Here is a 13,349-nt window from a genome sequence, read left to right on the forward strand (position 1 = left end):
AGGAGGTAGACTGGAATTGCATTGAAAGCATAGGAAAAGAGGCAGAACGTCCACAATGATGCACTTGGCCAAAAAGGGCGTATGCGTTTTTTCCTGAATATATTCAGGAAAAAACGCATACGCCCTTTTTGGCCAACCAAGCAAGCTTGCAAAGGAAATCTGCACTACAATGAAGTCTCACTTCCCCCCGGTCAAAAGGGCCATCTGAAAAAAGTGTAAAATCCAGAAAGGCAGGACAGGCCATGGAGAACTGGGAGCCTTGTTATGCTGATGGGCGGGATGTAAATTGCCAACAGACACTCGGGAGAAGTGTATGGTGTTTCCTGAAACATCTAAAAAACAAAGCAACAGAGCCTAGGGCACTGCCACTTATGGTCCTATAGCTTAGGGAAATTAAAATCAAAAAGACACAGCCACCCCAAAGTTTGGGACGCCTCTGTTTACAAGAACCTCGTTTACAGTACAAGTTCAACATCGCAGAAAGTGAAAAATGGATAAAGAAGTTGTGGTATTTACTTACAAAGCAATATCACTCAGCAATGAAATCTGTGTCATCAGGCCCTTAGCAGCACAATGAGTGGATTCAGGTATGATGATTCAAACTGAAGTAAGTCACACAGAAAAAGAAACATCATAAGATATCAGTAATACACGGAATGTAAACTTGGCTACACAGGAACTGAATTACAGAACAGAACAGGGTCTCAAATTTAGAAAACCAACTTATGCTTGCTTAAGGGTAAAGGTGAGTTGGGGTGCTGCATAAAACCAGAGATTGAAATGAGCACAGATAAAGTTCCTTAAGTCAAATATGGAATAGACAAGAGCTACTCCTTGCTCAATGAAATGGACTCAACACCGCATATTAAACGCCTAAGAATGTACCTGACTAGTAAGTATCTTAAAACCTATGGATTGCTATGTCTCCGAAAGAGAATCAAGCATGTGTACAGGGGCATAAACGCAGCAGTGATAGGATTGGAGAGGTTTGGTGAGCAAATGAAGACCCTTTGAAGTCATATTGCATGGTATCCATTACACGGGTCTTAACTCTCCAGGTTTAAGGTATTCTTCCTTCAGCTAAAACATGCATGTGGAACCCAAGTATGATCAACCATGTGAACGGGAGACGTGTTCAAATATGTCTCAGTTTTCCTCCCCTGGTACTCGGGTGCAATATTCCAGACGCTTTACTAACACTCTCCCCACTTGGAGAGTCAGCGCCTTTAACCTCCTGTTTGGCCCAGTTTGCAATTTCTGCGGAAGATGAACAGTAATAGCGAGAACCAATGAGAGACTAGTTGGAGGTGTCTGGACGGGCAAATTTAACTCTCATTTCCCACCAGGAAGAGGAAATAACCAAAGGCTCAGCGTGCCGTGCCGGAACCAGATTAGGGCCTGAAGCCATCCTGCGGTGTTGCGGCCAGGTCACAAGAAAGCGAGTTGAAGAAAGGAGCTCAGGGGAACTGTAATTCACAAACCTGCAGAGTTATAAATGACAGCTATCGTCCAAAAATAGACTGAAGTAAGGCTGCCAAGAGGACTTGAAAGCGGGGCAGAATTGCAGGAAACCGATTTCAGGAGGTAGACTGGAATTGCATTGAAAGCATAGGAAAAGAGGCAGAACGTCCACAATGATGCACTTGGCCAAAAAGGGCGTATGCGTTTTTTCCTGAATATATTCAGGAAAAAACGCATACGCCCTTTTTGGCCAACCAAGCAAGCTTGCAAAGGAAATCTGCACTACAATGAAGTCTCACTTCCCCCCGGTCAAAAGGGCCATCTGAAAAAAGTGTAAAATCCAGAAAGGCAGGACAGGCCATGGAGAACTGGGAGCCTTGTTATGCTGATGGGCGGGATGTAAATTGCCAACAGACACTCGGGAGAAGTGTATGGTGTTTCCTGAAACATCTAAAAAACAAAGCAACAGAGCCTAGGGCACTGCCACTTATGGTCCTATAGCTTAGGGAAATTAAAATCAAAAAGACACAGCCACCCCAAAGTTTGGGACGCCTCTGTTTACAAGAACCTCATTTACAGTACAAGTTCAACATCGCAGAAAATGAAAAATGGATAAAGAAGCTGTGGTATTTACTTACAAAGCAATAACACTCAGCAATGAAATCTATGTCATCAGGCCCTTAGCAGCACAATGAGTGGATTCAGGTATGATGGTTCTAACTGAAATAAGTCACACAGAAAAAGAAACATCATAAGATATCAGTAATACACGGAATGGAAACTTGGCTACACAGGAACTGAATTACAGAACAGAACAGGGTCTCAAATTTAGAAAACCAACTTATGCTTGCTTAAGGGGAAAGGTGAGTTGGGGTGCTGCATAAAACCAGAGATTGAAATGAGCACAGATAAAGTTCCTTAAGCCAAATATGGAATAGACAAGAGCTACTCCTTGCTCAACGAAATGGACTCAACACCGCATATTAAACGCCTAAGAATGTACCTGACTAGTAAGTATCTTAAAACCTATGGATTGCTATGTCTCCGAAAGAGAATCAAGCGTGTGTACAGGGGCATAAACGCAGCAGTGATAGGATTGGAGAGGTTCGGTGAGCAAATGAAGACCCTTTGAAGTCATATTGCATGGTACCCATTCCACAGGTGTCAAATACCCAGGTTTAAGGTATTCTTCCTTCAGCTAAAACATGCATGTGGAACCTAGAGTATGATCAACCATGTGATCGGGAGATGTGTTCAAATATGTCTCAGTTTTCCTCCCCTGGTACTCGGGTGCAACATTCCAGACGCTTTACTAACACTCTCCCGACTTGGAGAGTCAGTCCCTTTAACCTCCTGTTTGGCCCAGTTTGCAATTTCTGCGGAAGATGAACAGGAATAGCGAGAACCAATGAGAGACTAGCTGGAGGTGTCTGGACGGGCAAATTTAACTCTCATTTCCCACCAGGAAGAGGAATTAACCAAAGGCTCAGCGTGCCATGCCAGAACCAGATTAGGGCCTGAAGCCATCCTGCGGTGTTGCGGCCAGGTCACAAGAAAGCGAGTTGAAGGAAGGAGCTAAGGGGCACTGTAATTCACAAACCTGCAGACTTATAAATGACAGCTATCGTCCAAAAATAGACTGAAGTAAGGCTGCCAAGAGGACTTGAAAGCGGGGCAGAATTGCAGGAAACCGATTTCAGGAGGTAGACTGGAATTGCATTGAAAGCATAGGAAAAGAGGCAGAACGTCCACAATGATGCACTTGGCCAAAAAGGGCGTATGCGTTTTTTCCTGAATATATTCAGGAAAAAACGCATACGCCCTTTTTGGCCAACCAAGCAAGCTTGCAAAGGAAATCTGCACTACAATGAAGTCTCACTTCCCCCCGGTCAAAAGGGCCATCTGAAAAAAGTGTAAAATCCAGAAAGGCAGGACAGGCCATGGAGAACTGGGAGCCTTGTTATGCTGATGGGCGGGATGTAAATTGCCAACAACCACTCGGGAGAAGTGTATGGTGTTTCCTGAAACATCTAAAAAACAAAGCAACAGAACCTAGGGCATTTCCACTTATGGTCCTATAGCTTAGGGAAATTAAAATCAAAGAGACACAGCCACCCCAAAGTTTGGAACGGCTCTGTTTACAAGAACCTCGTTTACAGTACAAGTTCAACATCGCAGAAAGTGAAAAATGGATAAAGAAGTTGTGGTATTTACTTACAAAGCAATATCACTCAGCAATGAAATCTGTGTCATCAGGCACTTAGCAGCACAATGAGTGGATTCAGGTATGATGATTCTAACTGAAGTAAGTCACACAGAAAAAGAAACATCATAAGATATCAGTAATACACGGAATGTAAACTTGGCTACACAGGAACTGAATTACAGAACAGAACAGGGACTCAAATTTAGAAAACCAACTTATGCTTGCTTAAGGGTAAAGGTGAGTTGGGGTGCTGCATAAAACCAGATATTGAAATGAGCACAGATAAAGTTCCTTAAGTCAAATATGGAATAGACAAGAGCTACTCCTTGCTCAACGAAATGGACTCAACACCGCATATTAAACGCCTAAGAATGTACCTGACTAGTAAGTATCTTAAAACCTATGGATTGCTATGTCTCCGAAAGAGAATCAAGCATGTGTACAGGGGCATAAACGCAGCAGTGATAGGATTGGAGAGGTTCGGTGAGCAAATGAAGACCCTTTGAAGTCATATTGCATGGTACCCATTCCACGGGTTTCAAATACCCAGGTTTAAGGTATTCTTCCTTCAGCTAAAACATGCATGTGGAACCTAGAGTATGATCAACCATGTGATCGGGAGATGTGTTCAAATATGTCTCAGTTTTCCTCCCCTGGTACTCGGGTGCAACATTCCAGACGCTTTACTAACACTCTCCCGACTTGGAGAGTCAGTCCCTTTAACCTCCTGTTTGGCCCAGTTTGCATTTTCTGCAGAACATGAACAGGAATAGCGAGAACCAATGAGAGACTAGCTGGAGGTGTCTGGACGGGCAAATTTAACTCTCATTTCCCACCAGGAAGAGGAATTAACCAAAGGCTCAGCGTGCCATGCCAGAACCAGATTAGGGCCTGAAGCCATCCTGCGGTGTTGCGGCCAAGTCACAAGAAAGCGAGTTGAAGGAAGGAGCTAAGGGGCACTGTAATTCACAAACCTGCAGACTTATAAATGACAGCTATCGTCCAAAAATAGACTGAAGTAAGGCTGCCAAGAGGACTTGAAAGCAGGGCAGAATTGCAGGAAACCGATTTCAGGAGGTAGACTGGAATTGCATTGAAAGCATAGGAAAAGAGGCAGAACGTCCACAATGATGCACTTGGCCAAAAAGGGCGTATGCGTTTTTTCCTGAATATATTCAGGAAAAAACGCATACGCCCTTTTTGGCCAACCAAGCAAGCTTGCAAAGGAAATCTGCACTACAATGAAGTCTCACTTCCCCCCGGTCAAAAGGGCCATCTGAAAAAAGTGTAAAATCCAGAAAGGCAGGACAGGCCATGGAGAACTGGGAGCCTTGTTATGCTGATGGGTGGGATGTAAATTGCCAACAGACACTCGGGAGAAGTGTATGGTGTTTCCTGAAACATCTAAAAAACAAAGCAACAGAACCTAGGGCACTTCCACTTATGGTCCTATAGCTTAGGGAAATTAAAATCAAAAAGACACAGCCACCCCAAAGTTTGGAACGGCTCTGTTTACAAGAACCTCGTTTACAGTACAAGTTCAACATCGCAGAAAGTGAAAAATGGATAAAGAAGTTGTGGTATTTACTTACAAAGCAATATCACTCAGCAATGAAATCTGTGTCATCAGGCACTTAGCAGCACAATGAGTGGATTCAGGTATGATGATTCTAACTGAAGTAAGTCACACAGAAAAAGAAACATCATAAGATATCAGTAATACACGGAATGTAAACTTGGCTACACAGGAACTGAATTACAGAACAGAACAGGGACTCAAATTTAGAAAACCAACTTATGCTTGCTTAAGGGTAAAGGTGAGTTGGGGTGCTGCATAAAACCAGATATTGAAATGAGCACAGATAAAGTTCCTTAAGTCAAATATGGAATAGACAAGAGCTACTCCTTGCTCAACGAAATGGACTCAACACCGCATATTAAACGCCTAAGAATGTACCTGACTAGTAAGTATCTTAAAACCTATGGATTGCTATGTCTCCGAAAGAGAATCAAGCATGTGTACAGGGGCATAAACGCAGCAGTGATAGGATTGGAGAGGTTCGGTGAGCAAATGAAGACCCTTTGAAGTCATATTGCATGGTACCCATTCCACGGGTTTCAACTACCCAGGTTTAAGGTATTCTTCCTTCAGCTAAAACATGCATGTGGAACCTAGAGTATGATCAACCATGTGATCGGGAGACGTGTTCAAATATGTCTCAGTTTTCGTACCCTGGTACTCGGGTGCAACATTCCAGACGCTTTACTAACACTCTCCCGATTTGGAGAGTCAGTCCCTTTAACCTCCTGTTTGACCCAGTTTGCAATTTCTGCGGAAGATGAACAGGAATAGCGAGAACCAATGAGAGACTAGCTGGAGGCGTCTGGACGGGCAAATTTAACTCTCATTTCCCACCAGGAAGAGGAAATAACCAAAGGCTCAACGTGCCGTGCCGGAACCAGATTAGGGCCTGAAGCCATCCTGCGGTGTTGCGGCCAGGTCACAAGAAAGCGAGTTGAAGAAAGGAGCTCAGGGGCACTGTAATTCACAAACCTGCAGAGTTATAAATGACAGCTATCGTCCAAAAATAGACTGAAGTAAGGCTGCCAAGAGGACTTGAAAGCGGGGCAGAATTGCAGGAAACCGATTTCAGGAGGTAGACTGGAATTGCATTGAAAGCATAGGAAAAGAGGCAGAACGTCCACAATGATGCACTTGGCCAAAAAGGGCGTATGCGTTTTTTCCTGAATATATTCAGGAAAAAACGCATACGCCCTTTTTGGCCAACCAAGCAAGCTTGCAAAGGAAATCTGCACTACAATGAAGTCTCACTTCCCCCCGGTCAAAAGGGCCATCTGAAAAAAGTGTAAAATCCAGAAAGGCAGGACAGGCCATGGAGAACTGGGAGCCTTGTTATGCTGATGGGCGGGATGTAAATTGCCAACAGACACTCGGGAGAAGTGTATGGTGTTTCCTGAAACATCTAAAAAACAAAGCAACAGAGCCTAGGGCACTGCCACTTATGGTCCTATAGCTTAGGGAAATTAAAATCAAAAAGACACAGCCACCCCAAAGTTTGGGACGCCTCTGTTTACAAGAACCTCGTTTACAGTACAAGTTCAACATCTCAGAAAGTGAAAAATGGATAAAGAAATTGTGGTATTTACTTACAAAGCAATATCACTCAGCAATGAAATCTATGTCATCAGGCCCTTAGCATCACAATGAGTGGATTCAGGTATGATGATTCTAACTGAAATAAGTCACACAGAAAAAGAAACATCATAAGATATCAGTAATACACGGAATGTAAACTTGGCTACACAGGAACTGAATTACAGAACAGAACAGGGTCTCAAATTTAGAAAACCAACATATGCTTGCTTAAGGGGAAAGGTGAGTTGGGGTGCTTCATAAAACCAGAGATTGAAATGAGCACAGATAAAGTTCCTTAAGCCAAATATGGAATAGACAAGAGCTACTCCTTGCTCAACGAAATGGACTCAAAACCCCATATTAAACCCCTAAGAATGTACCTGACTAGTAAGTATCTTAAAACCTATGGATTGCTATGTCTCCAAAAGAGAATCAAGCGTGTGTACAGGGGAATAAACGCAGCAGTGATAGGATTGGAGAGGTTCGGTGAGCAAATGAAGACCCTTTGAAGTCATATTGCATGGTACCCATTACACGGGTCTCAACTCTCCAGGTTTAAGGTATTCTTCCTTCAGCTAAAACATGCATGTGGAACCCAGAGTATGATCAACCATGTGAACAGGAGACGTGTTCAAATATGTCTCAGTTTTCCTCCCCTGGTACTCGGGTGCAACATTCCAGACGCTTTACTAACACTCTCCCGACATGGAGAGACAGTCCCTTTAACCTCCTGTTTGGCCCAGTTTGCAATTTCTGCGGAAGATGAACAGGAATAGCGAGAACCAATTAGAGGCTAGCTGGAGGTGTCTGGACGGGCAAATTTAACTCTCATTTCCCACCAGGAAGAGGAATTAACCAAAGGCTCAGCATGCCGGGCCGGAACCAGATTAGGGCCTGAAGCCATCCTGCGGTGTTGCGGCCAGGTCACAAGAAAGCGAGTTGAAGAAAGGAGCTCAGGGGCACTGTAATTCACAAACCTGCAGAGTTATAAATGACAGCTATCGTCCAAAAATAGACTGAAGTAAGGCTGCCAAGAGGACTTGAAAGCAGGGCAGAATTGCAGGAAACCGATTTCAGGAGGTAGACTGGAATTGCATTGAAAGCATAGGAAAAGAGGCAGAACGTCCACAATGATGCACTTGGCCAAAAAGGGTGTATGCGTTTTTTCCTGAATATATTCAGGAAAAAACGCATACGCCCTTTTTGGCCAACCAAGCAAGCTTGCAAAGGAAATCTGCACTACAATGAAGTCTCACTTCCCCCCGGTCAAAAGGGCCATCTGAAAAAAGTGTAAAATCCAGAAAGGCAACAGGCCATTGAGAACTGGGAGCCTTGTTATGCTGATGGGCGGGATGTAAATTGCCAACAGACACTTGGGAGAAGTGTATGGTGTTTCCTGAAACATCTAAAAAACAAAGCAACAGAGCCTAGGGCACTGCCACTTATGGTCCTATAGCTTAGGGAAATTAAAATCAAAAAGACACAGCCACCCCAAAGTTTGGAACGGCTCTGTTTACAAGAACCTCGTTTACAGTACAAGTTCAACATCGCAGAAAGTGAAAAATGGATAAAGAAGTTGTGGTATTTACTTACAAAGCAATATCACTCAGCAATGAAATCTGTGTCATCAGGCCCTTAGCAGCACAATGAGTGGATTCAGGTATGATGATTCTAACTGAAGTAAGTCACACAGAAAAAGAAACATCATAAGATATCAGTAATACACGGAATGTAAACTTGGCTACACAGGAACTGAATTACAGAACAGAACAGGGTCTCAAATTTAGAAAACCAACTTATGCTTGCTTAAGGGTAAAGGTGAGTTGGGGTGCTGCATAAAACCAGAGATTGAAATGAGCACAGATAAAGTTCCTTAAGCCAAATATGGAATAGACAAGAGCTACTCCTTGCTCAACGAAATGGACTCAACACCGCATATTAAACGCCTAAGAATGTACCTGACTAGTAAGTATCTTAAAACCTATGGATTGCTATGTCTCCGAAAGAGAATCAAGCATGTGTACAGGGGCATAAACGCAGCAGTGATAGGATTGGAGAGGTTCGGTGAGCAAATGAAGACCCTTTGAAGTCATATTGCATGGTACCCATTCCACGGGTTTCAACTACCCAGTTTTTAGGTATTCTTCCTTCAGCTAAAACATGCATGTGGAACCCAAGTATGATCAACCATGTGAACGGGAGACGTGTTCAAATATGTCTCAGTTTTCCTCCCCTGGTACTCGGGTGCAACATTCCAGACGCTTTACTAACACTCTCCCCACTTGGAGAGTCAGCGCCTTTAACCTCCTGTTTGGCCCAGTTTGCAATTTCTGTGGAAGATGAACAGGAATAGCGAGAACCAATGAGAGGCTAGCTGGAGGTGTCTGGACGGGCAAATTTAACTCTCATTTCCCACCAGGAAGAGGAAATAACCAAAGGCTCAGCGTGCCGTGCCGGAACCAGATTAGGGCCTGAAGCCATCCTGCGGTGTTGCGGCCAGCTCAAAAGAAAGCGAGTTGAAGAAAGGAGCTCAGGGGCACTGTAATTCACAAACCTGCAGAGTTATAAATGACAGCTATCGTCCAAAAATAGACTGAAGTAAGGCTGCCAAGAGGACTTGAAAGCGGGGCAGAATTGCAGGAAACCGATTTCAGGAGGTAGACTGGAATTGCATTGAAAGCATAGGAAAAGAGGCAGAACGTCCACAATGATGCACTTGGCCAAAAAGGGCGTATGCGTTTTTTCCTGAATATATTCAGGAAAAAACGCATACGCCCTTTTTGGCCAACCAAGCAAGCTTGCAAAGGAAATCTGCACTACAATGAAGTCTCACTTCCCCCCGGTCAAAAGGGCCATCTGAAAAAAGTGTAAAATCCAGAAAGGCAGGACAGGCCATGGAGAACTGGGAGCCTTGTTATGCTGATGGGCGGGATGTAAATTGCCAACAACCACTCGGGAGAAGTGTATGGTGTTTCCTGAAACATCTAAAAAACAAAGCAACAGAGCCTAGGGCACTTCCACTTATGGTCCTATAGCTTAGGGAAATTAAAATCAAAAAGACACAGCCACCCCAAAGTTTGGAATGGCTCTGTTTACAAGAACCTCGTTTACAGTACAAGTTCAACATCGCAGAAAGTGAAAAATGGATAAAGAACTTGTGGTACTTATGTACAATGCAGTATCACTCAGCAATGAAATCTATGTCATCAGGCCCGTAGCAGCATAATGAGTAGATTCAGGTACGATGATTCTAACTGAAATAAGTCACACAGAAAAAGAAACATCATAAGATATCACTAATACACGGAATGTAAACTTGGCTACACAGGAACTGAATTCCAAAACAGAACAGGGTCTCAAATTTAGAAAACCAACTTATGCTTGCTTAAGGGTAAAGGTGAGTTGGGGTGCTGCATAAAACCAGAGATTGAAATGAGCACAGATAAAGTTCCTTAAGCCAAATATGGAATAGACAAGAGCTACTCCTTGCTCAACGAAATGGACTCAACACCCCATATTAAACGCCTAAGAATGTACCTGACTAGTAAGTATCTTAAAACCTATGGATTGCTATGTCTCCGAAAGAGAATCAAGCATGTGTACAGGGGCATAAACGCAGCAGTGATAGGATTGGAGAGGTTCGGTGAGCAAATGAAGACCCTTTGAAGTCATATTGCATGGTACCCATTCCACGGGTTTCAACTACCCAGGTTTTAGGTATTCTTCCTTCAGCTAAAACATGCATGTGGAACCCAGAGTATGATCAACCATGTGATCGGGAGACGTGTTCAAATATGTCTCAGTTTTCCTCCCCTGGTACTCGGGTGCAACATTCCAGACGCTTTACTAACACTCTCCCCACTTGGAGAGTCAGCGCCTTTAACCTCCTGTTTGGCACAGTTTGCAATTTCTGCGGAAGATGAACAGGAATAGCGAGAACCAATGAGAGGCTAGCTGGAGGTGTCTGGACGGGCAAATTTAACTCTCATTTCCCACCAGGAAGAGGAAATAACCAAAGGCTCAGCGTGCCGTACCGGAACCAGATTAGGGCCTGAAGCCATCCTGCGGTGTTGCGGCCAGCTCAAAAAAAAGCGAGTTGAAGAAAGGAGCTCAGGGGCACTGTAATTCACAAACCTGCAGAGTTATAAATGACAGCTATCGTCCAAAAATAGACTGAAGTAAGGCTGCCAAGAGGACTTGAAAGCGGGGCAGAATTGCAGGAAACCGATTTCAGGAGGTAGACTGGAATTGCATTGAAAGCATAGGAAAAGAGGCAGAACGTCCACAATGATGCACTTGGCCAAAAAGGCCGTATGCGTTTTTTCCTGAATATATTCAGGAAAAAACGCATACGCCCTTTTTGGCCAGCCAAGCAAGCTTGCAAAGGAAATCTGCACTACAATGAAGTCTCACTTCCCCCCGGTCAAAAGGGCCATCTGAAAAAAGTGTAAAATCCAGAAAGGCAACAGGCCATTGAGAACTGGGAGCCTTGTTATGCTGATGGGTGGGATGTAAATTGCCAACAGACACTTGGGAGAAGTGTATGGTGTTTCCTGAAACATCTAAAAAACAAAGCAACAGAGCCTAGGGCACTTCCACTTATGGTCCTATAGCTTAGGAAAATTAAAATCAAAAAGACACAGCCACCCCAAAGTTTGGAACGGCTCTGTTTACAAGAACCTCGTTTACAGTACAAGTTCAACATCGCAGAAAGTGAAAAATGGATAAAGAAGTTGTGGTATTCACTTACAAAGCAATATCACTCAGCAATGAAATCTATGTCATCAGGCCCTTAGCAGCACAATGAGTGGATTCAGGTATGATGATTCTAACTGAAATAAGTCACACAGAAAAAGAAACATCATAAGATATCAGTAATACACGGAATGGAAACTTGGCTACACAGGAACTGAATTACAGAACAGAACAGGGTCTCAAATTTAGAAAACCAACTTATGCTTGCTTAAGGGTAAAGGTGAGTTGGGGTGCTGCATAAAACCAGAGATTGAAATGAGCACAGATAAAGTTCCTTAAGCCAAATATGGAATAGACAAGAGCTACTCCTTGCTCAACGAAATGGACTCAACACCGCATATTAAACGCCTAAGAATGTACCTGACTAGTAAGTATCTTAAAACCTATGGATTGCTATGTCTCCAAAAGAGAATCAAGCATGTGTACAGGGGCATAAACGCAGCAGTGATAGGATTGGAGAGGTTCGGTGAGCAAATGAAGACCCTTTGAAGTCATATTGCATGGTACCCATTCCACGGGTTTCAACTACCCAGGTTTTAGGTATTCTTCATTCAGCTAAAACATGCATGTGGAACCCAGAGTATGATCAACCATGTGATCGGGAGACGTGTTCAAATATGTCTCAGTTTTCCTCCCCTGGTACTCGGGTGCAACATTCCAGATGCTTTACTAACACTCTCCCCACTTGGAGAGTCAGCGCCTTTAACCTCCTGTTTGGCACAGTTTGCAATTTCTGCGGAAGATGAACAGGAATAGTGAGAACCAATGAGAGGCTAGCTAGAGGTGTCTGGACGGGCAAATTTAACTCTCATTTCCCACCAGGAAGAGGAAATAACCAAAGGCTCAGCGTGCCATATCGGAACCAGATTAGGGCCTGAAGCCATCCTGCGGTGTTGCGGCCAGCTCAAAAAAAAGCGAGTTGAAGAAAGGAGCTCAGGGGCACTGTAATTCACAAACCTGCAGAGTTATAAATGACAGCTATCGTCCAAAAATAGACTGAAGTAAGGCTGCCAAGAGGACTTGAAAGCGGGGCAGAATTGCAGGAAACCGATTTCAGGAGGTAGACTGGAATTGCATTGAAAGCATAGGAAAAGAGGCAGGACGTCCACAATGATGCACTTGGCCAAAAAGGGCGTATGCGATTTTTCCTGAATATATTCAGGAAAAAACGCATACGCCCTTTTTGGCCAGCCAAGCAAGCTTGCAAAGGAAATCTGCACTACAATGAATTCTCACTTCCCCCCGGTCAAAAGGGCCATCTGAAAAAAGTGTAAAATCCAGAAAGGCAACAGGCCATTGAGAACTGGGAGCCTTGTTATGCTGATGGGTGGGATGTAAATTGCCAACAGACACTCGGGAGAACTGTATGGTGTTTCCTGAAACATCTAAAAAACAAAGCAACAGAGCCTACGGCACTTCCACTTATGGTCCTATAGCTTAGGAAAATTAAAATCAAAAAGACACAGCCACCCCAAAGTTTGGAACGGCTCTGTTTACAAGAACCTCGTTTACAGTACAAGTTCAACATCGCAGAAAGTGAAAAATGGATAAAGAAGTTGTGGTATTCACTTACAAAGCAATGTCACTCAGCAATGAAATCTATGTCATCAGGCCCTTAGCAGCACAATGAGTGGATTCAGGTATGATGATTCTAACTGAAATAAGTCACACAGAAAAAGAAACATCATAAGATATCAGTAATACACGGAATGTAAACTTGGCTACACAGGAACTGAATTACAGAACAGAACAGGGTCTCAAATTTAGAAA

General features: G+C 43.6%; 1 long non-coding RNA gene across 7 annotated transcripts in view; it reads right to left on the reverse strand.

Annotated features, from left to right (window-relative positions):
- Positions 1–13,349, reverse strand: part of LOC307181459 — a 1,863,373-nt gene that overhangs the window by 1,568,950 nt on the left and 281,074 nt on the right. The gene's annotated exons all lie outside the window — the stretch shown is intronic.

This window comes from Stenella coeruleoalba (assembly GCF_951394435.1).
Source record: "Stenella coeruleoalba genome assembly, contig: scaffold_37, whole genome shotgun sequence".
Classification (NCBI taxonomy): domain Eukaryota; kingdom Metazoa; phylum Chordata; class Mammalia; order Artiodactyla; family Delphinidae; genus Stenella; species Stenella coeruleoalba.